Source organism: Dermochelys coriacea, chromosome 8, assembly GCF_009764565.3.
Source record: "Dermochelys coriacea isolate rDerCor1 chromosome 8, rDerCor1.pri.v4, whole genome shotgun sequence".
Taxonomy (NCBI): Eukaryota; Metazoa; Chordata; order Testudines; family Dermochelyidae; genus Dermochelys; species Dermochelys coriacea.
The window spans coordinates 80,682,220-80,708,889 of NC_050075.1; the positions used below are offsets into that span (position 1 = coordinate 80,682,220).

Here is a 26,670-nt window from a genome sequence, read left to right on the forward strand (position 1 = left end):
GAGGGACAGATCTCAAAAGGTTCAGCAGTTTGATTTGGATAAGCATCCAGAAGTTCACATTGTTCTTCTGAACTTATCCAAAACACCTACCACCTCCATGGTTTCTGAACATGTAGAGTTCAAAATTGAAATCTCACAAAAATAAACTGTCTCATGAGATTTCCTATATATCCTGGTTCTGATTAAGTCAGAAATACCACAAAAATAACCATACTAGTGCTGGTCAGATTGCCAACTGGGAAAATCATAAACCCTTATCTGCTGAGTATTCCATTAGCTATCTTGTTCACCACCCTTGAGGGCACAAAATCTGTGGTTCTTACTCAGGCCCTAAGCCCTTGAATTAACTGCTGCAGTTCCCAGGTGACTGAGGATGAATGGATCGATCTGATTTATGTAGAGATGAGACCTGAGTATTAAAGTTTGGATCCAGAGTCTGAGTTCCCCAAGTTTTGGGGAGTGAGTGTGAATTGTAGTTCCAATCTAGTGTTCCAGTGGAGGTCTGTCTCTAATTTTATGATACATACTCTGTGGGTGTATAGTGTACAGCTCTTTTCTCTTAATTGGCCTCATGTTAGGTGCATATTGCTCAGCAATCATCCAAACTATGCCAGTGGGTTTCTGGATGTTCTTTAATCTAAATCTGCAGCATGTGTGGGTGTTTGTGGAAGATTTCAGCCACACTGTACCAATAATTCAAATAAGGCAAAGGCCTTTTTGGTTGAATAAAAATCTATAGCCATGGCAATTATAACATAACTAAACTGTTCTAATGTTAGTGTCTCTTTAAGTCTGTATAATTAAAACTATTCAGCCATGGAAATGTTTATAAAGATTGCTTTAAAACATGTATATAAAATATTGAAGTGTGGATGGGCAGGGTGAGAAATGGTAGCAAAAATGTGATACTAAGTTAGGGAAAACTTCCCTGTTTGTTTCACTTGACTTCCCCAGTCTCCTTCCCACATAGTAATTGGGTGAGAGCCCTGGCAGTGGATTGAAAATAAGGGCATGATCCTGAAAACCATATGCAAGTATTGAAATCAGTAGGCCAAATCCGGAGAGGTACTGAGCACCTTCATCTTCTGTGGGCTTCAGTGGGAGGTTGAAGGTACTCAGAAGGTGCTCAGAGTATCTCTGTATATGGCTCAGGTGAGTAAGGGTTGCAAGCACTGGCTGTAACACCCTGATCCAAAGCCCATGGAAATACTTCTATTGACTTCTTCGGTGGACTTTGGTTGTCCATAGGTGTACAGTATCACATTTTGTTTCATAATTGACTCCATTGAAGAATAGATTTTGAAATATGTTTATGGTTCCTCAAACTGCTAAATACAGGAAATTTCAGAATTTGTACATAGCTTACACATATGGGCTAGGTCATGTGAAAGATGTGTAACGCTTGTGTATAACATTTATAGGAAACAATTGGTTACAAATAATTTAAGATATATTTGCAAAGTTCTGTAAACCTAAAACGTTGGAAGGATTCCCCAGTTTACAAAATCAAGTTCTTGTGGAATGTACTGTGTAATGTGTAAGTGAGTTTTGCCTTCAGTGTTGGGCAGTGAATGAAACTGATGCACAATATGACTAGACAGACCAGAATTTTGCAACAAATGGGAGCAGTGAAAGCTATAACTTCATGGATTTGTTATTTTTCAGCATCTGTGACATTTATGCAATGAGCATGAAATCAGTAATCGTAATGATTAAAAGAAAAGGAGGACTTGTGGCACCTTAAAGACTAACAAATTTATTTGAGCATAATCTTTCGTGAGCTACAACTCACTTCATCGGATGCATTCAGTAGTTAAGTACTTGTATTGGTAGTATATAGAGCATGGATAGTCAATAGGTGGACTGAGTCCAAATCCGGACTGCCAGACACTTTTCAGTGGACCGCAGGGGCAGAGGTGACGTGTGGGCAGGGCATGCAGGGTCATGTGCCCCCCATTTCTCCGGACGCCTCTGGAGGGTATGCCCAGAAGAAAGGAGGCAGCACTCCACCTGGCAGCGGTGCTCTCTGAGTGTTTGTGCAGTGCAGGGAAGGAGCGGGGCGGCTGGTTGAGCTCCTCTCCTCAATTTCCCGCCCCCCATGTGGCTGCTTCACCTTCCCTGCTTCTGGAGTACCACTGCTTCTGCCTGTTTTACCAACCATGCACCAAAGTGAGTCAGGAGGAAGAAGAGGTCATGCATGGGACTCCAGCAGCAGGGAAGGTGAAGGAGCCCCATGTAGAGGGGGAGGAGGAGGAGCTCAGCCAGCTGTCCTGCTGCTTCTGCCCACCCCATGCTGCTCACACACATTGCGAGTGCCACTGCCAAAGAGCATACTGCCACCTCGCTTTTGGACAGCCAGAGAAATCGGGGGTGGGGTGGACGTGACCCCTCCCCCAACTGTTTTCCCCACACTAAGGGCATCTATTATCACCCCAATTTTACACTGGTATAACTTCACTTACTGTAATGGAGTTACTCCTGATCTACTCTCATATAAATGAGATCCGAACCAGATGCTATACAAATGATTTGACTGAAGGTGGGTGTGTGGGGGGGGAAGATTACTTGGATTACGCAAGGGCACAGAGCAAATATGAACTAGAATTTAAGTAAGAAATTTTGCTCTCCTTTCCACTAATGCAACCTCATTGACTTCAGTGTGGTTGTACTAGTGTAAATGAGAATAGAATTTGTCCATAGGAGTCCTGGCAGCCAGTTGCATACTTGAACCACCAGACTAACATCAACATATCTAGACAGATTCAAAACTATTTAAATAAAATCAGTGAGAACAATACACAATCTTTTGTTCACTATTTTTTTTTAAATCTTGTTTCACTAAAATTGTTTTGTTTTTACTCTGAAAAGATGAAATCCTGAATTTCCACATTTTTTACTTCTCAGTGACTTCTAGCAAGTTTTTTTTTCTAAACTATCACTCTAGCAATCTCAATGTGGCTCTGAATATTGAGCTGTGTGCTTAGTGTTTCATGCCTCATTACCGTAACCTGTCTCAACAGAGATTTATCAATCGTCTAGTAAGGTACAACTGGGGTGTCTAGATGTGCACAGCTCAAGAAAAAAATCTGCATTGGAATGCATTTAACAATTGTGTGGATGATACACAAGCCAAAACAGACATCAGTTAATTCTCCCCTGTAACACCAGCACACCTGGGTGGGTCATCAGCAGTGGGGGTTGAATATGGGACCTCTGAAACATAATACATGAGCCTTTACTGCCTGAGCTAAAAGCCTTGGCTGTAGCAGCGTCATCAATGTTTAGTTGGTCTATCCACCACTAGAGGGAGACAGAGTACCACACCACGTGAGCACAGCTTGCCACTATATTTGTGCTGACTGTGCTAACAGAGGTAAAACATATTACAAAAATCCTTTCTTTTGTTTGTAAAATTGGCATATATAACTCTGAATGCACACAGAGCAGATCTATTGAGTAAGAAGTTGCCATTTTTATATAGTATGGATGAAATCCAGGTGGCCATTAAATCAATGGCAAAACTTTCATGAATTTCAATTGTCAGGGTTTCACCCTAATTGTACCAGCTATAATGTCTCTTTATTGCTTGCAAGTATAAAAATAACTTCCTGTGTTGCAGTTGCAAAATTGTAAGTGCAATAATTTGCACCTGCTCTTGGACTCGCTTAGACAACTTAGGCCTTAGAACTTGCACCAAGAAACTTCCATGTGAGACTCCCAAAACAGTTTAGAAATAATAATTAAGCTTCACAACATCACTGTGTTGTAGACAACTACTGTCCTTTTAGGAAGGGAAAATGAAGGAACTTAGAAGACTTGGGCTCTATTCCTAGCTCTGTCACTGTGAGACTTTCAACGTGTCACCTACACTTCTAAGTCCAAGTCTTATAGGCTGGTCACATCCATCCCCCTAATGTACTTAATTCAGAAGTATATTATTTTTTTTATCTTTTGCCGATGAACTGGCTGAAATGATTGTCTCCCATGTGTAGAGGTAGCTCCACAGAACTATTTTAATCCATTTCTAAATGGCATCTATGGTTTTTAAAACTTTGTGACACAGAGCAAAATAACTTTGCATGATGTAGTCTGAAGTAAAACCCACTAGTAATGGATGTACAATAAAACATCTACCTGAAAAGACTCTTTTTTTCCTTTTAGTTTTTCTGGACCTACCATTATTTAAATATTTTTACAATGATTTTGACTAGATATTTTCTTTGCAATATGATTTGGAAGAAATATTGTACATTGATTAATTCTAGCAAGCTCCCTTAGTTCATAGCCATTATATAAAATCTAAAGGAGTACTTGTGGCACCTTAGAGACTAACAGATTTATTTGTAGCATAAGCTTTCGTGAGCTACAGCTCACTTCATCGGATGCATGTAGTTCACGAAAGCTTATTCTCAAATAAATTTGTTAGCTCTAAGTTGCCACAAGTACTCCTTTTCTTTTTTGTGAATACAGACTAACACGGCTGCTACTCTGAAACCTATATAAATCTATAATTTATTGTTGCAGTGCAAAACATTTTATAGGTTCGAGTTTCCAAAAAATAAATTCATTTCATCTATTTTAAATATTGTTTGGAACTCCCCTTATTCTTATTTCGTATTATACTTATTGCTTTTTTTTACACTTTAGTAGTGCCTTGGCATAGTTAAGCATTAAACAGGTATAATTTAAATGGAAACTATTTTTCTTTAGTCTCTTCATTTCAAAGTGTGTGTCCCAAATATTGCGAGGTATATATGATTTCATCTTTCAACAAGATTCATGTTTAAACAGCTTTGCATGTGTGTTTAGAGCAGAGTATTCGAGTGGGTTGTTAATACAAATTATGGATATTGTTTGATACTTTCTACCAGAATATCATTTTATACTATTCTAATACACTAGAATAGTAGTACACAATGAGGAATAGTTGGGGTATGTTTAAAATACTGGTTCATTTGTGCTTATTCCAATGAGTTTTAAACACAAAGGACCAGATTCTGGCCCTGATAGAGCTTGGGTTCATGGGATGGGAGGTAAATTAGAGCTGCATCTGAACTGCTGCACTCTGTCAGCTGTTTGATTATAGCTGGGAGGATGGGAAGCCTTGGTCAAGCACCCTTTCTCCTAGCCATTCTGCCTGCACCATGATCTGGGAGAGCGTGAGAGCAGGAGCTAGGGGAGGTTTAAGAAATGCTATGGGGTTCCTATACCACTATAGGATTCTCCTATTCTGGGGGAATCCTCCATTGCCCTGATCTACCGAGTTTACAGGATCAGAGTTCCTGTAGCATGACTGAGTGTTCTGGCCACAGTATTTACAAGTGTGTACTGTTCCTATGCTCATTACAGAATAAGTCTATTATCTTTTTTTATATCTGAAGGGTAGCCGTGTTAGTCTGAATCTGTAAAAGCGGCAAAGAGTCCTGTGGCACCTTATAGACTAACAGACGTATTGGAACATAAGCTTTCGTGAGTAAATACACGCTTCGTCAGATGCATTTCACCCACAACAGCTTATGCTCCAATATGTCTGTTAGTCTATAAGGTGCCACAGGACTCTTTGCCTCTTTTTTTTTTTATAGGAAATCTATTGTACTTCCAGTGATTAATGCAATTATTCTAATAAATTGGGTGACATGGTGTTGGAACCGTCAGAGCAGAAATTCAGTATTTTAAATAGAAGCCACAATTGCTCTAATGTTAGGGGAAACTAGTTTAAGTGGGGTCTTTATTCCTGTACTGTAATCTCTACAGTGGTCACCTGTAAGCATCCACATGAGCCAAGGAGTTAATGCACATTATTATTTAACTTCTGTCATTTAATACGTACAGGCAGCAAAATGTGATCAGAGCTCTGAAATGCATCACCACAAGTTTTGACAGATTCAGTGTGCATATTATAACAGGTATCTCCAATGAATCATGACAGATCGCTGTGTTTTGCAAGCAGTTGTTTAATGATATGATTTACAGTTCACAAAGGGGATCAGAAGGAAAGACAAAGGGTTGCTTTGGAGCATGCCACTGCAAGTCAGGAAGGCAGTGTAAATGTTGGCTCTTACCAAACCACATCATCATGGGCATTTGCAAAACAGTCAGCATCAATCACTTAACAAACCATTGTTTCTGGTACACTGAACACCAATAAATGAGACACCTTAGAACTTGCTTCTATATCTGTAGAGAAAGCGTAGGTATGTTTGTGTTCTGTAGCTCAGTGTCACTGAAACTCTGTACCCTGTCGATTTGCTGACCTTTTAATCAACACAAAAAGAAAGCCAAAGACTAATGATGAAAATCATGTAACTTTTTCAAGACACTAGAACGTGATAGAAACACTACTTTGGGTGATACAGAAAAGCTTTATTTCCCAAAGGTGGTTTGATATAATTAGGTTTAAAAAAAAAAACCCAAACAAGCAAACAAAAAAACCCACAGCAAATGTACTAAATACAACCTATGGACTTGTATAGTAATAAAAGCTTTTCAGAAACCATTTGAAAAAAATTCATTGTTTCCCCTTCTGCAAAAGTGAATGTACAGAGGATATGATGATAAATGTTACTACTTATTAGCTTTAGTGAAAAAGTGCATTTTAATGACATGGGCTGATAAGGCATAGCTAAGCTATAAACCAACTTTCTTAGAGAACATTGGCAATGAACCAGGTGACTTTCTCTCACTTTCAGAAATCAGATGTCTTAGAAACAAAATGTTTTTTTCAAGGACTAGATTCTTCAGGTAGTAGGTCTAGGCCTTTCCTTATAATTACTGTGTTCTGCTAGATGCCATTGTGATATCCCCCAAGGTACAATCTGGACTGTGGAATTGTTGTGCCCCCTTAACTCTCTAGCTCAGGTTCCCTCTCACACTGCTCTGCTAGTGAAAAGCAGCCTCCCTAGACTTTGCTCCCACACAGCCATTTAGCATGTGAAGACACACCCAACAAAGTTACATGAATGCTCTCCTAGCCACTCATGAATTGTATACAGGGAGACACCTGCAAATCCCTCCTGCCCCAGCCTGAAATGTGGGTCTTACAAGGCTCCAGACCCTCTGAACATGCAAGCTCGTTAATTAATTCACCATTCCATCAGTGAGTAATGGATGTGCACCAGCCTTTGTTAACCTGAGTAGAGATTTCCCAAACACTTCAATTAACCATACTGTCTTAGATAAATATTAAACAAGTTTAACTATAGAAAGAGTCTAAGTGTCTGTAAGTGGTTTAGGCATAAGAGTCAGAATTAGTGATAAAAGATAAAATCACTAGCTAATTCCTCTACTTTTCCATGCTGAATAAGATTTGAAAGCACAAGGATTTCTCTCACCCAAAACTTGCAGCTGTTCATGCTAACTGGAAAGCCTTCCACTTAGGACCATCCCCCTCCTGCACAGTTCACTGTTGGTCTTTGTCTTCCAAGAGATCTGCCCTGTTGTGAAAAGAGGGGGAAGGAGAGGCCAAGTGATGTCACTGTTTCTTATTTTATACTCTCCTCCTTACATCTAGGAATATCACCCTCTCTCCCCCGCTGGAGCACGGACAATGAGTGTGTGGTGTATGTGAGATTTGAAATGTCTCTAAGGTGAATTGTAAATTTCTTGCTCGCACCTTTTGTGTACGTGAGGCTTGAGTTGTCTCTGGGGATGACATGCAAGATTTACAAAGATTTACAACACAGTGCATACAACATCAATTGTATCCTGTTAATGTACAGATCCCTACAAATCTGGACTATTTGCTTTCTAACAATCTCAGGACTCTCAGATAGATCTGGATAGGTACACCAGGCAATGATCAGTGCACATCACTATCCTATCAAAGTCTTTTCCACCACACAATGGCAAAATTCCCCAGGAGCCTTACTAGGGTTTTTCTGAAAGTGAAAGAACATCCGCCCCCAGCACCATAATTTGTTCTTGCAGGTCTAATGGGTTCCCCTTTGGAACCCTTAGCAATCTTTTCTATTATACTTATCTATGAAAACTACTTTTTGGTAACAATCATGTTTAGTTAAAAGAACTGAGGAGATACAGGCACTCACGGCAGGTTTTCCATGCAAATAAGATGTCTCTTTGGCTCCACCCCAAGTTCCTACCGAAGATAATTTCAGACTTCCATTTATATCAAATGGTCCATGTGCTAGCATTTTTTTCCTAATCATATTCTAATCAGAGAGAGTTTGACGCACCTGCTAGATTTTTACAAGGCCTTAACCTTTTTATTTGCGAAGAACCAGACCTTTCAGGGCTACTCTGAAACTGTTTATGGCATTTTCTGTGAGAATGAAGAATATCAGCCTAGATATTATCTAAGTGGGTGTTGGGGTGTATTAGTTTTTTATGAGATAGCTAGTGTTGACCCCCCCAGCTAATATTCGAGTGCACAGCGCTCTGCTAGGGCCCGGGCAGTCTCTGCATTTCCATTTCAGACATCGGTAAGGCAGTCATTTGAGGTTCAGGCCATACTTTTACCAAGAGATATTTCATAATAGATGCATCAAGGTCTGATGCTGCTTTTGACACAGCTGAGCTACAATCTTTAATTAGACTCAGAGTATCTGCCTCATCACATCACTGCTTTGGGGGTTATCAAGAGTGGCGTATATATGGATCAGCACTTACCGAAGAGAGAACAGAAGCTGGGAATGAGCGATAGGGGAGTGGATCACTTGATTTTTACCTGATCTGTTCATTCCCTCTGGGGCACCTGGCACTGGCCACTGTCGGAAGACAGGATACTGAGCTAGATGGACCTTTGGTCTGACCCAGTAGGGCCATTTTTATGTTCTTAACAGTTACTTACCTTTACAGTAACTGGAGTTCTTCCAGATGTATTGTCCATATATATTCCTAAGCCCACCTTCCTTGCCTGCTACTGCGGATCCTGTTACTTAGGATTCCATGGTAGTGAAGGAATTGAGTGGCATTTAGGTCCACTCCACCCTTTATGCCCTGTGTAAGGGAACATAAATGTGCTCAGGGCACATGTGTGGCTCTAACATATACTACTGGCCAAAACACTCCAATCTCAAGTGTCTGAGGCACATGTGCACAGAATGGAATGTATATGGGTAAAACTCCTTGAAGAACTCTAGTTCCTGTGAAGGTGACTAACTTTTTCTGGTAGAAGAGTGCCTTTTTCCTGTTTAACTTATACCACTTTAAAGGCAAGATAAGCTAAACTGGGAAAAGGCACTTTTTAACCCCAATAAGTCTGTGCACACAAGGAGTTATACCATCATAACTATATCAGTATAATTATAGTTCTGCTGGGAAATTTTCCTATGTAGACAAGCTAAGAAGTTAATAAAAAGAAAGGAGTACTTGTGGCATCTTAGAGACTAACAAATTTATTTGAGCATAAGCTTTCGTGAGCTACAGCTCACTTCATCGGATGCATTGCTAGATGCGCAGGTGAATGAGCCTCTGTTAGTGTGGCTGATGTGATTAGGCCCTATGATGGTGTCCCCTGAATAGATATGTGGACAGAGTTGGCAACGGGCTTTGTTGCAAGGATAGGTTCCTGGGTTAGTGGTTCTGTTGTGTGATGTTTGGTTGTTGGTGAGTATTTGCTTCAGATTGAGGGGCTGTCTGTAAGCAAGGACTGGCCTGTCTCCCAAGATCTGTGAGAGTGATGGATTGTCCTTCAGGATAGGTTGTAGATCCTTGATGATGCGTTGGAGAGGTTTTAGTTGGGGGCTGAAGGTGATGGCTAGTGGCGTTCTGTTGTTTTCTTTGTTGGGCCTGTCCTGTAGTAGGTGACTTCTGGGTACTCTTCTGGCTCTGTCAATCTGTTTCTTCACTTCAGCAGGTGGGTATTGTAGTTGTAGGAATGCATGATAGAGATCTTGTAGGTGTTTGTCTCTGTCTGAGGGTTGGAGCAAATGCGGTTATATCGTAGAGCTTGGCTGTAGACAATGGATCGAGTGGTATGATCTGGATGAAAGCTAGAGGCATGTAGGTAGGAATAGCGGTCAGTAGGTTTCCGATATAGGGTGGTGTTTATGTGACCATCGCGTATTAGCACCGTAGTGTCCAGGAAGTGGATCTCTTGTGAGGACTGGTCCAGGCTGAGGTTGATGGTGGGATGGAAATTGTTGAAATCATGGTGGAATTCCTCATGGGCTTCTTTTCCATGGGTCCAGATGATGAAGATGTCATCAATGTAGCGCAAGTAGAGTAGGGGCATTAGGGGATGAGAGCTGAGGAAGCGTTGTTCTAAGTCAGCCATAAAAATGTTGGCATATTGTGGGGCCATGCAGGTATCTACCGCAGTGCCGCTGATTTGAAGGTATACATTGTCCCCAAATGTGAAATAGTTATGGGTGAGGACAAAGTCACAAAGTTCAGCCACCAGGTTAGCCGTGACATTATCGGGGATAGTGTCATAATACTACAACAAAAAACTTCAAAACCAGATTCCAATGAGAAACTGCTGAATTGGAATTAATTTGCAAATGGACACCATTAAATTAGGCTTGAATAAAGACTAGAAGTGGATAGGTCATTACACAAAATAAAACTATTCCCCATGCTTATTTTTTCCCCTACTGTTACTCACACCTTCTTATAAACTGTTGGAAATGGGCCATCCTGATTATCACTACAAAGTTTTTTTTTCTCCTGCTGCTAATAACTCACCTAACTGATCACTCTCATTATAGTGGGTATGGTAACACCCATTTTTTCATGTTCTCTGTGTGTGTGTGTGTGTGTGTGTATCTATATCTATACATCTTCCTACTGTATTTTCCACTGCATGCATCCGATGAAGTGGATTTTAGCCCACGAAAGCTTATGCTCAAATAAATTTGTTAGTCTCTAAGCTGCCACAAGTACTCCTCGTTCTTTTTGAAACTAAAGAGGCAGCAGATAGCAGTGTGCACAGAAAGGAAGGGGAAGAGAAGTAAGTTCTTGCATTCTTGGGTCATCTTGCTCTTATGCCCATTGAAAAGGCCCTTATAAATACAGCAGGGGAGAAAGAAAACCCTTATTGATTAAAGAAATTAAACCAGAAAACACTATTTAAAAGCTTCTCTACTAGAAACTTGTTTTCTCTGTATGGAAGGGAAATTTCTGCTTTTTCTACTGGGTCCCTGAATGTCTAGAGAGTTACCTCTGCTGAACTGGGTGCATTAAGATTTTTGCACTGACGAGATTATTGTGCATAACTTAATGAGTCTTTAACACATAGAGCCTGATGTAAAGTCCACTGAAGTCAATGGAAGTCTTTCCATTTTCTTCAATGGTCTTTGGATCAGACACCTAAAGTCTTATGCAACTGATACTCTAAATTGTGAGAATGAGAATGCAGACTTAAAATTCTGTTCTTGGGTACTGTTACCAATTTACCTAAAGACCACAGTGTCTGAAAGCTTCAGGTTTCATGTTTAAAGCTCAGAGCGGTTGCATTGTATTACATTGGTCACAGATTGTAAGATTCTTTGCCAACTCTTGTTTTCTTCCATGCACGCCATGTCAGGCATATGAAGGAAGCGTTGTATACTAGGGAACGGATTTAATTAATTGCTAGATTAAAGTATTGTCATGAAACAGATGAACAGTCCTCATGAGTCCCTGCTGGGATTCCAAAGCAGTAATGTCAGACAGAAGCTTTCCTTTCTTCAGTGTTCCTATTAAACTTCTTAATAAAATAAGTAAATAAATAAATAAATAGAAAACAAACACTGTGTTAATAGCACATTATGCTGCACTGTTACAATTCAAAATTCAGGAAAAATCTAGTGCAGACTGCAAGTGCAACCTTAACTCTGCTTCTCTATGTGCATACATTATGATTCATTCTTTCATTATATGACCATGTCACATTTCTCACATAGTGATATAGTAAGGTCATACTGTTTTCTACAATTTTAAATACATATATAACATCTGGACATATTCTTTTATAGGAAATTTATTCCAATTTCATTATAATTCTGATCATATCTTTCTTGACTTTATATGATACATACCTTAAAGGGAAGAAAATGTATCTTTACTAATTTTGTCCACATCTGTGAATTACATTTTCTTTATTAGTGGCAGCAGAGTTCAGCTGGACCAGAGGATCAGGGACAAAAAAAAATTCTTCAAAAAGGAAAGGAAAGAAAAGGTATCACTGTGTGATAGAAACTGCTGATGAGAAGTGAGCAGCCTGACAAGAGACAGCTGGGGCCTTCTATACCAGGGAAGGCATTAGAGTCATTTTGTTCTTTTTTCAACATGGAGACATTTGAGGGTATTGTGCAATGGAGAAGGGATGCTCCTTCTTTTTCCTTCCATGTTCTGCAATAGTAGAAGTTGCTTTAAATTTGGTGGAGAGGGAATTAAATTCTTCATTTCCCACACTAGCAAACCATAACAGCATTTCCCACACTAGCTACCCCTCTGTAACCTCTCTAATTGTCTCTCCTGACACCCAGGAGTGACAGAGAGTACATTAACTTGCTGCTAAAATTATCAGCAGTGAAGTAGTTAACAATATTAACTGTTACATTATCCTCATTAGGTTTCAGAATCAACAACCTATTGACGTGAATGAGTCAGTTCATAGTATATTTCTCTCTGAGCTACTGTTTTAAGCTGGCTGCAGATGCAAAAAGACATCATTGCATCTGCTTACATTTATTTGACATTCTAAAGGTTGTCTTTGTACCATAAGATCTAGAGGCTTAATTACTTTTGCAAAGAAAGCTTAGGCTCTGGAGCATTACCTGGCAAATTCAAAAGAACTACAATTATATAGCAATTTACATGGCTGTATAATCACATTATACATAGGGCTCCTGTACAAGATGCTACATGTATATCTACAGTTGAAGCAAAAAACCTGTATGATATATTTTTTATTACGTAGCATATGGCCACATAATTAAAGATTACATTGTTGTAATGCATACAGAAGGGAGTGGAGTTAAAGTTGCAGTTCAGGATATGTCCTGTGTGCTTTAATGTGAAATCTAAATATTCTATTATTGTTGCATATCCTAAGGAATTTAACAGAACTGCTTTTATGTGATATTAATTCTTTGGAAACCCGGTAAGGACTCAAGAGGACTATTCAGCTGTTTCATTGACAATACTGTAATTGTGCAATTAATTAAAATCTTCTTATCAATATAAAACTTCCCGGGACATTTCCCAGCTGCTGAGGTTTCTAAGGTGGCATCAAAAGGCTTTGCCAGTGCTCTCTCTTAGGTACCCAGCAACGCTCTCAGGGAATGTGTCTTGAGCCCTTCTTATGTTAGAAGATCTAAAAGGGCTAAGCAATAGTTTAGTTCCAATCAGATATAAAGGAATATAATCCATACTTAAATGATCTGTGCATGCATTCCCTGTCAGCCTTCCCTAGCGTAACTACTGCAGATCTTCTGAAGTGTTCAGCAGGAAGCCCCCTCTCTGAGGCTCCTTAACTGCTCCACAGGTGATTGCAGGAGCCCTTTGTCCACCTCTGTTCACCGTACAGGTTCTGCAGTGGCTGAGGAAAAAGTCTCTGCAATTCAGTAGTCTTCACCCCCATGGGTGCCCTTACGAAATCCAGCCAAATTTTCCCCAGCCACAGATGTCCCCATCAAGTCACATCACTATATTGAGAGATGATATCAGTATGCAGCCAGCTAGCTTTGCATGCAAGTGCACTGCTGCCTTCCTTAGATGTGTACTCTACAACCGTAGTGAAAACAGTCTGCACTCCACATGTTGCATGTGTGATATTTGAAGGCTCATAAATGGAAGAGATCAAACCCAGTTTCCTGCAGAAGAAGGAAAAGCAATACTCTCCAACCAATGAGGGCCAGTTCCATTACAAACTCAAAACTACCAACTTGTGGTCATTTTGTGCTACAAATCTGTCAATAAAAGATCATACAGTAATAATTGTTAGATTTATTTTTCATAGTTGGAAAGTCTTTTTGCCCACTCTCCTCCTGATCAAAACATCTGAATCATCTTTACTCAAACTTTCAAATAAAGATTCACTTTTCATGATGATCTCTGCCCAAAGGTGAAGCACTACATGACACGTACAAGTGAAGACAGGCATAGAATGGAAATTTATGCAACCTTAGCCTAACAGGCAGCTAACACTCCAAATGGAAGAAAATTTTCAGGCGTAATAAAGCATAAACTGCAAGTCTGCAGAGACACCAGTTGGCACTATCGTAGCCTCAGCCTACATGTTCCATAAGGGGCTAATGTTAGCACTGACCCCCCTATGGCAAGATGCATAAACTACTATGTGAGTTAAAAGATTAATAGGATCATTCATATTATTTTTGATGCATATTTCATTATCTTTACAGCTTCTTATATAATTATGTACATAAGCTAAAATAGTTACAACAATAATTGCTAGATATTTTACTGTATTATACCCCTTATTTTGTATATACAAATCAGCACAAATAGTTTCAGTTCCACTTTTTTAATCAAAGAGGTAGTAAATAAAATCACTACATTCATTACAGTATTTTACTATCAAGTGAATTCCAGTCTATTTTTTAAATCAGCTTAATGAAAAATGTCATAAATCGAACATGCTACTTTCACTGGATTGATAATTTGCTTTTTTACACTGACTATTTTTATTTTACCTTCAACTTTTTAGTTAATCATAAAAGTACTACATGTCAAACAAAGAATCATAGACTATATATTGAGTAGCACAGATAACAAACCAAGTTCTTATTACAGAATTGTAATGCTCTGATCGTACCAAGACTTAACACATGCTAACATGACACATGTGAGTAGTCCCAAAAACTTAAATTATATACATAAAATTAAGCACGTACATAAATCTTTGAAGGATCAGGCCCTACACTTTTCTTCTCAGGTTGAATTTTCACTGGTACCCTCATTATGCTACTATATTAGCAAACAATTTCAAGAGCACATAAAAACCATGTAAAGGTTGAGGGAAGAAGATCAAAGGGGCTCATATTCAAGATAAGATAGAAAGCGGGGTTTGGGGACTCTAAGCTTTTGTGTGCTTTGATCATCCACTAGCTTTCATAAATCGTTAACACTTTTTTTCAACTCTTTTTGATTTATGTACTCAATAATTTTAACACAATATGTTTTAAATGCTTCAATAGCCGTGTAAGGAGCACCCAAGCCTGTAGCATCTTCAGGAAGAGAAGCATACTGGGGGAGAAAAGCATACTGTGTGGAAAACATGTCATGTTGGTCATGTTGGTTTAAAGCCAAAGTATATCATGGTCATTGGCTTTGTTACAGGTTTATTAGGATGAAAAAAAATAATTTAAAAAACACTTCTATAGTTTTTTCAATTTTCTAATGTGGTCAAAGGCAGTTTTTCCTACAGGTCAAAACAGACTGAAAATATTTTCATTCATGTCAAAAACTCCTTATTTGGTCACTTCAACTTTCCATATTAAATTTCCAAGTGTGAAATGGCACTTTTCAAAGCTTTGCTCTGTGATTTAGTTTTTCAGTGCACAGACTCTGTTCTCCTCCTCCAATCTTAATTTCTGGTGGCTCTGTGGGCTCAAATTTCCATTAACTTTGTTCAGTTCTACTATATCAGATCTCCCCCATCAAAGCTCCCAAGTATCAATTTCTTTGCCTGCCACTTCAACCCAGAGCAGACTTTGCTTCAAATGCCTTGTCTGGGTCAGAAAAGATCACTCTATCAATTTCAGGCTGGTACTCTAGTAGGTTAAGGTGCATCCACAATATCTCTAATATTGATCTATGGAATTCCTATATAATGATAACCAGGTCCTGCAAGAGACCCCTGTCAACTGCTAGAGATGAAAGGTATGATTTGTGAGACATTGAGTGCTGCCTGCAAGGCCTAGTAACTGAAGTTACTGCAAGGCCCTAGGTGTCCACAACTTCTACTGAAGCAAGAAGGAGCTCTCAACCACTTATGGGATCTGGCACCAATACTTCTTTGTGTATCATTAATAAATCCTAAAGGCGCTTGGCATTAACCTCCCTCCTTGCCCCCCCCCCACTTTTTTATGAAGACTTCCACAAAAGGGAGGTTCTTTGACATGAGCTTGGTCACTTTGGGGAGAATAGGAGTATTTGTGGCACCTTAGAGACTAACAAATTTATTTGAGCATAAGCTTTCATGAGCTACAGCTCACTTCATCGGATGCATTTGGTGGAAAATACAGAGGGGAGATTTATATACACACACAGAGAACATGAAACAATGTTTTTTATCATACACACTGTAAGGAGAGTGATCACTTAAGATGAGCCATCACCAGCAGCCGGGGGGAGGGAGGAAAACCTTTCATGGTGACAAGCAAGATAGGCTATTTCCAGCAGTTAACAAGAACATCTGAGGAACAGTGGGGGGTGGGGTGAAATAACATGGGGAAATAGTTTCACTTTGTTTCACATCCATTCCCAGTCTCTATTCAAGCCTAAATTAATTGTATCCAGTTTGCAAATTAATTCCAATTCAGCAGTCTCTCGTTGGAGTCTGTTTTTGAAGTTTTTTGTTGAAGGATAGCCACCCTCAGGTCTGTAATCGAGTGACCAGGGAGATTGAAGTGTTCTCCGACTGGTTTTTGAGTGTTATAATTCTTGATGTCTGATTTGTGTCCATTTATTCTTTTACGTAGAGACTGTCCGGTTTGGCCAATATACCTGGCAGAGGGGCATTGCTGGCACATGATGGCATATATCACATTGGCAGATGTGCAGGTGAACAAGACTCTGATAGTGTGGCTGATGTGATTAGGTCCTATGATGGTGTCCCCTGAATAGATATGTGGACAAAGTTGGCAATGGGCTTTGTTGCAAGGATAGGTTCTTGGGTTAGTGTTTTTGTTGTGTGGTGTGTAGTTGCTGGTGCGTATTTGCTTCAAGTTGGGGGGCTATCTGCAAGCCAGGACTGGCCAGTTTCAGTTTCACTGCTGCTGCTTGGGATAAACACTCTCTTCTAGAGCCTGATGGACAGTGTGCAGATGAGCTTCCCAGAGCCAGTGGAACATCTGATTACGAAAGGGTGACATTGACTCTACAAAAAGAGCTGTCCAAGGCACAGAATGAAAAAATAGAGAAAAATCTATTTCCTGTAGTAAACCTGCTGCAGTAATGTCAGGAGTTCCTTGTAATAGTGGTAGATGTAGTTTTCAAGCTCTTATTTCCATAAACTGACACCAATTCACTCATTTTTAAATAAACAAAATAATTATTGTTTAGCTGACTTGTTTTCAGTCAGACTGATTTTAGGAATATTTTAGTTTGGTTGGTTGGCTTTTATAGGGCTATCAAGTGATTACAAAAATTAATTGTGATTAATCGTGTTGATTAATAGATAGATAGACAATGATAGAATACCATTTTTTTCTATATTTTAAAATATATTGATTTCAGTTACAACACAAAAAGAAAAGGAGTACTTACACACTTACAACACAGAATACAAAGTGTACAGTGCTCACTTAATATTTATTTTTGATTAAAAATATTTGCACTGTAAAAAAAAAAAAGAAATAGCATTTTTCAATTCACCTAATACAAGTACTGCAGTGCAATCTCTTTCTCATGAAAGTTGAACTTACAAATGTAGAATTATGTACAAAAAAACCTGCATTCAAAAATAAAACAATGTAAAACTTTAGAGTCTTCAAGTCCACTCAGTCCTACTTCTTGTTCAGCCTATCGCTGAGACAACCCAAGTCTTTTTACATTTGGAGGAGATAATGCTGCCTGCTTCTTGTTTACAGCGTTACCTAAAAGTGAGAACAGGCATTTGCATGGCACCATTATAGCCGGCGTCACAAGATATTTACATGCCAGATGCGCTAAAAATTCATATGTCCCTTGATGCCTCAAACAACATTCCACAGGACATGCGTCCATGCTGATGAGGGGTTCTCCTCAATAACAATCCAAAGCAGTGTGGACTGATGCATGGTCATTTTCATGAGTCAGATGCCATCAGCAGAAGGCTGATTTTCTTTTTTGGTTGTTTGGATTCTGTAATTTCTGTATCAGAGTGTTACTTTTTTTAAGACTTCTGAAAGCATGCTCCAAACCTCATCCCTTTCAGATTTTGGAAGGAACTTCAGATTCTTAAACCTTGGGTTGAGTGCTGTAGCTATCTTTAGAAATCTGATATTAGAACCTTCTTTGTATTTTGTCAGATCTGCAGTGAAGTGTTTTTAAATCAAACAATGTGCTGGGTCATCATCCGAGACTACCATAACCCAAAATATATGGCGGAATGTGGGTAAAACAATTCTCCTACAGGATTCAGTCACAAATTTAATTAACACTTTTTTTTTTTTAACAAGCATTATCAGCATGGAAGCATGTCCTCTGGAATGGTGGTTGAAGCATGAAAGGACACACAAACATTTAGCATATCTGGAACATAAATACGTTGCAATGCCAGCTACAAAAGTGCCATGTGAACATATTTACAATGTCACCTGAAAGTGAGAACAAGCGAAGTGGGCAGCATTATGTCCCTTAAATGTAAACAAATTGGTTTCTCTTAGCAATTGGCTGAATAAGAAGTAGGACTAAGTGGACTTGTAGGCTCTACAGTTTTACATTGTTTTGTTATAGAGTGCAGTTATATACAAAAAAAATCTACATTTGTAAGTTACACCTTCACGATAAAGCGATTGCACTACTATACTAGTAGGAGGTGAATTGAAAAATACTATTTCTTTTGTCATTTTACAGTGCAAATATTTGTAATCAAAAGTAATATAAAGTGAGCACTAACACTTTGTATTCTGTGTTGTAATTTAAATCAATATATATGAAAATGTAGAAAAACATCCAAAATATTAACAATAGAACAACAATTGAAATTTATTAAACACTACAATTAAAAACACAATTAATTGCGATTAATTTTTTTTAGTTAATTGCGTGAGTTAACTGTGATTAATCGACACCCCTAGTTTTTACATATTCTATATACAGAGATGGAAATAGTTTGACAAGCAGCAACAATCCTACTTATGTACTAAGATTGGGTATGAACTTTCCAAAAGGTCAGGAGTGTTGGGTCTTTTTGGTGTGGACCCATCTTAGTTTATATACAATGCAGTAATGAGGCTGTATAAGCAATTCAGCACAGTCCAATGGATTTCCCCAACTTGGGAGACAGAAGACTGGAACTCTATTTCTGACAATGCAATTGACTTCCTGTGTGACCTTGGCCAAGTGAATTAACTTCTGTCTGCTTCAGTTTCCCATCTGCATGGTCTGAATAATTATGCTTGCTCACCTTTTGTAAATCACTTTGAAATCTATGGCTTTAAGCATTCTGTAATGCTTAGTATATGTCACGTATATTTTATGTAAGAAACATACACTTGAAAGGTGCATGAGTAAGGCCCAGATTTTGTTATGGATAGTTTTTAGTAAAAATCATGGGCAGGTCATGGGCAATAAACAAAAATTCACTGAAACCCATGACTTGTCAGTGATTTTTACTAAAAATATCCCTGACAAAATGGGGAGGGAGGAGGGTCCAGCACAGTGGCTGGGCTTTGCAGTGTCCAATTCCCACCCTGGCAGCCAAGCAGATGCGGGGAGCTCCCGCTGCCCCCATGGGCTGGACTGCTGGGATGGGGCTCGTGCCACCTGCCGCAGCTGGACTGCCGCGGGGGCCCCCCGCCATGGCTAGGCTGGTGCGGGGCCCCTTTCCCTTCCCACACTGCCCGCCATATCTGGGCTGCCGTGGGGCCCCCTGCCCTCCCCTGCTGCAACTAAGGAGCTCTGGGTTCCCCGGCTGCCCAGCAGCAAGAAGCTTCTGGGGGCCTCTGCCTGCAGCAGCTGATAGCTGCAGGGTTGCCTGCTGATAGCAGTCCAGCCCTGGGGCAGAAAATGTCATGGAGGTCTCTGGAAGTCATGGAATCCATGGACTTTCGTGACCTCTGTGACATAATCGTAGCCCTACGCATGAGGCGTGCTTGAAGGACTAAAATGAGAGATGAAAAGAAGAGAAGCAAAAAAGAAGGGAAGTACAGAAAAGAGAAAATGAGCAGAAAATAGTAAGATTGCTAGTACATCCATTGGTAAATAAGCTGTTCCATGTCTGAACCAGAATTACTTAGTATAGTACTGAAGTCTGACTGGCTGACATACCTTATTAGATGGTTACCTTACATTTTTTTAGGCTATCTTTGACCCATATAATAACTCCGTGCTGTGCAGTCTGCTAGATGAAACTTCACTGTGCACTGTTTTCTTCTGATACTCTGATATGTCTTCCTCCAGTGAATCAGCTCCTGCAGCTATCAACTTGTCTCTCTCATCTCTCTCTGCAGTGCAGTACAGTAAAGGCTCCATCTCAGATACCCAGAATTTCATATTTCATAGACTGAAAAATATGTAAAGTACAATCTACCCTGCCCAGAGAAATATAAATATCATGACGTTCAATATTATTTTACATTTAATATCTATATTTAATAAAATATATTTTAGATGTTATATTTTGCTGTATTATAATTATAGAGCACTGTTTTATCTATATGTTCAAGTACTCAATAAAGCTAAGAAAGCATTATTATCTCCATCGTACTGATGGGAGACTGACATAGATTAAGTGACTTGCCCAAGGTTACACAAGTCAGTGAAAGAGTGAGGAATAAAGCCCATCTCTTCTGAGTCCCAATTTGATGCCCTATGCACTAGACCTCTCTCTTCCTTATATCAATCAAGTTTTATAGTGGCCAGTCATCATAGCACCTAAGAGTTTCCCAGTGAAGGGGAACATAGTTAACATGCATGATGTGGTCGCTGGAGGGCTTCATGAAAGTTTTGTTGTTGTGCCCTCTATGGTAAAGGAGACTGCTAAAGAAATGTATGTGTTGAAATCATTATGCTGGTTATGGTGGAAAACCTTTGTCAAAGAGCAGGGTCTTCTCCCTCTGACTGGTTGTCAGTCTCTACCATTTTCCTCTGAGAGCTCATTCTGTGACATACATTCAAACCCCAGTATCAATGGAATACTTTTTTTTTTAATCATAAGTGAGGTCTGTGGGCAAATATTTTTTCTTTGGGCTCATTAGCTTAGAGTTATTATTTATCTCAATTCAGCAAATGTAAGTACAGGAACAGTATAAAAAGCCTATTTTAAAAGTATATTACTGATAAATTCTGGAATGTGGTATTGTAAACATATGTGCTTTCTACCAGGATATAAAATAACCAAATTTTGCAATATAAAGGCATGTTAATGAGAAAGATTTACTCGGTTCATTATTCTCTTTTTCCCAACCAAAAAAACCTTGACTTTCTGTTGTCATTATCATTTGTTTGAGAACTTAATTCTGTTACATAAGTCTCATTTTCCTATAAGCAGCCCAGAAGGTTTGCACAATGCAGTTTTCTCCAGTAATCTGTTCAAGATGCTTAGAGTCATCTTTGGTATTTCTTGCTGCACAAATGGACACTGCTATGATGCAGGTTTGATGGAGGGTGATTAAGTCATAGGGTTTGTCTACATGAAGAGCAGTGTGTGCTAGATGGGTGTGAATGATAAAGTGCACCCACTTGTTTCATACTAACTGGCCTGTGAAGACCCTTTTGGCGTTGCACTCAATGTTCCTTACTACTTGTTGACATGGTGCTGTTTAACACCGGGTAGATGATCTAATAATACTAGGTTTAAGATGCCTAATCCCTCAACAGGAAAGCTACCCTTGGGAATTGTTGTTGTTTATTATTTGTACTATGGTAATGCCCAGAAAGCCCAATTAGGATCAAAGCCTCATTACACTAGAATTACACAAACATATAGGAGAGACATGGTGGAAGCCATGGCCCTAACACAAAAATTCTTACTGTGTAGTGCCCGGATCCTGCACCTGGTACTGACCTCTATGCCCATATGAAATTCAGATGGAGGATCAGGACCTAATTTAAGACAAGATGCAAAAATGGTATATAACAAAGTAAACAAAGGAGGAACTGGGAAAGGAAAGATGCGAGTGTCAATGATGGGAACATGAGGTTTTACAGAGTACCCATTGCACAATTTGATGGGTGCAGAAGTATGCTAGCGGTTTGCTTTTGACTTCTTTACCAAGTCTCCATCAGATACTCATGACTGAAATGGAACAGGTCATTCATATTCTTCCTGCATGAGTTTTTGGTTAAGCAGTACCATTTTGGCTCCCTGTTTATTAACTTGGCTCCACCTCACTTCTCCTTTTCCATTGACCCTTTGCTAGCATTTATCTGTTGAGTGTTACCGGTGTGGGAAGGGTATTATGTTTTCATAGTATTTTCATATATATTGCCCTGTATGCCGTGGTTTGAGCTGGGATACTTTCTCAATAACCCTTCATGATTTAAGTGGTTTATCCAGACAACAAAGTGAATTGAGGCAGAGACAAAAACAGAGCCCATTAGTACTTACTAAGTCATGCTATTTGAGGATTTTTTTCCTTCAAAGAAAGGCAGAAAAAGAAAATATATAAATTAACATAAAAATGAAGTTCATGGACCATATAAAGCTATATTGAAACAGTGCCTGTCATATATATATATATATAAACTGTAACTGAGAAATGGTAGGGTATTCAGAGCTGAGGCTGAGATTGAGTTCTGCATACACTCCATCATGCCCAGGTATTTTGCTAATAGTCATTTATTTGGGTCCTCAGAAACTGGGGTTGTCTCACATACAGGTCTGGGGTCATGTTCTATCACTGATCTACTGCACTCAAATCTTCTTATTGAAACCAAAAGTACATTTTGTGTAAAAACGGATAACAGGATATATTTAAATATGAGCAGCAGAGACCAAGGCAGAAAAAGGATGGGATTTCATTCATACCTCTGAATTTCCTGGCTTCATTCGTTTTTGCAGAAAGCCCTTAAAATAATTGTAACTCTTTGTGTTGGAAAGCTTACTCCATTACATGAAGTTCTATTTGCAAATGTGTAGTCGAGAAATCCATAAACTGCAAGTATTCACTTGTGAGCCATTAGGATATTATTTGCTCTTCTTCACAAATGTCATAAATGGGTGTGTGGTTTGATAGCTCTAAAGTGACAGAAAAATATTTTGTAGGATAGGGTACAGCCATCTCATTGTAATTAAACCAGTCTGAAATAAGGCCAGAGACTCATCCGTGTATTTATGCCATGTGTTCTGCACTCTCCTTTCAAGTTACTTTATTAATATAGGGATGTCTTAATTATGCAGAACTACAATGCATTATTGATATTTTATAAACATTAACTACTGGTGTATCTAATGCAGCAGGAAGAAAACATGCTTTCTTGTTATTCTCAAGACTCACAAATGCTAAGAATTTTAGATACTATTATAACATTGTATAAAGTACAGGGGATTGGAGGCTTAGGACTAACTGGCTTGGCGGTATATATCCAGTGATTTCACAGGTTGATTTAATTCCCAGTGTTGGATTTCACACATTTTCACCCTTAAGACTTGTGCTTGGTGCCATGGTATCACCCATAAGAACCTCAGATTATTATTTATTTATTTGTATTGCAGTAACACCTGGAAACACCAACCTGGATCAGAAGTCCATTATGCTGGGTGCAGGATAAACATTCAGTGATGGAAGAACTGGCTAACACATCTCAAGGTCATTAATGACTCTCACAGACTAACTCACAATTTGGATGTGCAAATGTACTTTGTCTGATTTCAAACAGCATGGGCTCAAAAGTCCCACCTGAATGTTACTGGATTCATATTCTGCTTTGGAGAGACTTGAAGGGGTAGGTGAATGAGAAGAGAGGTGGCAAAAAGCAAAAAATAATAATAAAAAATCTAATCCACATCACCTCTAAAAATTAACATACACCCCTTATAAAGGGCACCTGTTACTTCCCAGATTTACCAAAACAGACAACAGTCCCCCAGTTAAACAAGCCCAAGTGAAGTTGTGGCTTCATTAAACTGAGCACCAGACATAACATTTTGCAATAGTCTCTAGTATAGTGAGTCATGGAAATACTGGCTATAGCTCAAGCAGTTTAGATCTATAATTCTATTCACTATCAAGATATTATTGAAATGAACTCTCATCATTACTGCGACTTCACTATTGAAAAGCAGAGATAAGGCATGAGAGAGACAAGGTGGGTGAGGTAATATCTTTTATTGGACCAACTTCTGTTGGTGAAAGAGACAAGCTTTCAAGCTACACTGAGCTCTTCTTCTGCTCTGGGTAGCTTGAAAGCTTGTCTCTTGCACCAACTGAAGTTGGGCTAGTAAAATACATCACCTCACCCGCCTTGTCGGTCTCATATCCAGGAACACAGCTACAACAATGGAGATAGTACATGTCGGACAAAATTCAGCTCTGGCGTAAGCAACTGCAGTTGTTATTAAGATCTGTGAGAGTTGAACCTATTTGAATCAGAGCTGTATTTGGACTGTTGTTTCCTACTGGGGGGTTTTACAGACCTGAGACTCTTTCAATATTTGTTCATATTTCGTGAGCAGCTTTTGCCTTTTTGTGTAATAATTCATTCTGCTTATTCTCCTCTTTACTTCCTTCATTTCCTTAGTATTCTACTGGTCCTAGTAGTTTTTATAAGAATAGCTGCATCTTAGGATATGTCCTTGTAATATCATTCCTATCTTCTACTGTTTCTGTTTGCTAAACAACACATGACTTATGTTGTCAACTATTGCCATTGGGTTTAATCAGTCAATCAATCAACTGTATTGAGGCTGCTGATAGAGAAGTCAAAAAGCTACACAGAAGTCAGGAAAGGAGAAGAAATGAATCTTCCAGCACTGCAAAAGTAGAATCAGACAGGTGTCAGATCATGGTGTAATATTTTTATCCCACCACTATTAGATAATCAAGCCAGAGTGTAGCACCCGGGGATGGAGCAGCACTGTGGGTGTAAATGGATGGGGACTTAAAGCAGTCCCTAAAAATACTTGTTTTATATAGAGGCTTTTTCATTCACCCTCAGCTGGAGGTAATATAAGATACGCTTGCAAAGAATGATTTGGTTCTAATTCACCTGATTTCTTACAGACTTCACCTACTTCTAACCCAAATCTGTAAATTGTTCTTTAGCACAACATAGGTCAAACTCCAACATGCCCAAAGGCATATGCCATACTTGCTCTAAGGTTGAGTAGCTTATTGGTAAATTTGGGGTAAATATACTTCTGTTAGCTGCAAATGCCTATGTTCAGTTTGTTTGTGTTTTAATCAGATTTGTTAGATAGAATTTTTGTCTAGTTATATGACAACTCATGGACTCTCTGTGGAAATATTAATCTGTAGTACGGTAAATCAAGTAGAGAGGGCTGCAGAATAAAGGATCGTGCTTAGTTCAGTTTGAAATACAGTAGTAGCGCAGAATCTTTTTTACATTATTTTCATTCTCCAGTGCACAATTAAAAGAGAATCTCTAATATGACAGGAACCTATACATTGGAGTCTCTTCGAACCTTCTTTTATGGGAAGTCCTATATGAGTCAACAGTGTAATAGTATTGCAAAAAAAAGAGAACATCATTCTGGATGTATGAGCAGGAGAGTTGCGAACAAGACATGTTAAGTAATTCTTCCACTCTACTCCCTGCTGATAAGGCCTCAACTGGAGTATTGCGTTCAGTTCTGGGTCCCACATTTCAGGAAAGATGTGGACAAATTGGAGAAAGTCCAGAGGAAAGCAGCAAAACATGATAAGCTCTAGAATACAACCTATGAGGAAAGATTGAAAAAAAAATTAGGTTGTTTAGTCTGGGGAAGAGAAGACTGGGAGGCTGGACATAGTACAATTCAAGGAGGAGGGTGAAAAATTGTTTTCCTAACATCTGAGGATAGGACAAAAAGCAATGGGCTTAAATTGCAGCAAGGGAAGTTAGGTTGGACATTAGGAAAACTTTCTGTGAGGATAGTTAAGCACTGGAACAAATTGCCTAGGGAGGTTGTGAAATCTCCATCATTGGAGGTTTCTAAGAACAGGTAGATAAACACATGTCAAGGATTGTCTAGTTGTTACTTAAGCCTGCCCTGAGTGCAGGGAACTGACTAGATGACCTGTGAGGTCCTTCTATGATTGTTTAGTAAGGATGAAACTAATACCTAGAAAGAGGAGAGGATACACCTTGGTAAAGCTCTGAATCTATTGCAGGCTTGGCAATGCTCACCTGTTTTGCCACTAGTTTGAGGAGCAATGTGCTTGTCACTTGTATTGCATAGTCCAGTTGAGGGACAGAGTGAATAACCCAAACCCAGCTCGTCACTAAAATCTGTAGAATATGAGAACTTTGAGAGGGAGAATTGACCACGATGAAAAAGTTAGGTACTCCGAAAATACCAAAAAGAAAGAAGGAGTTAAAATAATTTATAGGGGATCTAGATTTTCAAAGTTTAAACTTAGCTGTCATCAACCTTTTTTTAAAAACAAAAAAACAAAAAAAAAACTCAGGAAGATACCAGTCATATCCAGGGTCCTAGAAAGCTCTAAACAGAAAATGTTGGGGTTTCAGAGAGACCTTCAAATTGACATAATATGTAATGAGAGCAAGTAATTCCATCCCCAGAATACCCCCAAAAAATTAAAAGAAAAAGACTTGATAAATTGCTAGTAAAAAATAGGGACATTTTCCTCACAAATAAAATTAGGTGTTTTTCTGATTTTTTTTCCTTTTTAAATTTTTTTGTCAAAATTGCTAAATTCAAAAAAAGTGATCAGT

The 26,670-nt window shown here is 39.0% G+C and overlaps 1 long non-coding RNA gene across 1 annotated transcript in view; it reads left to right on the forward strand.

The window, feature by feature from the left end:
- The window catches only part of LOC119860488, a 39,891-nt gene extending 14,581 nt beyond the window's left edge, over positions 1-25,310 (forward strand). The window contains exon 3 of the long non-coding RNA XR_006273797.1: positions 23,489-25,310. This is a non-coding gene — a long non-coding RNA (uncharacterized LOC119860488). The remainder of the gene's footprint in view (positions 1-23,488) is intronic.
- The last annotated feature ends 1,360 nt before the right edge of the window (positions 25,311-26,670 follow it).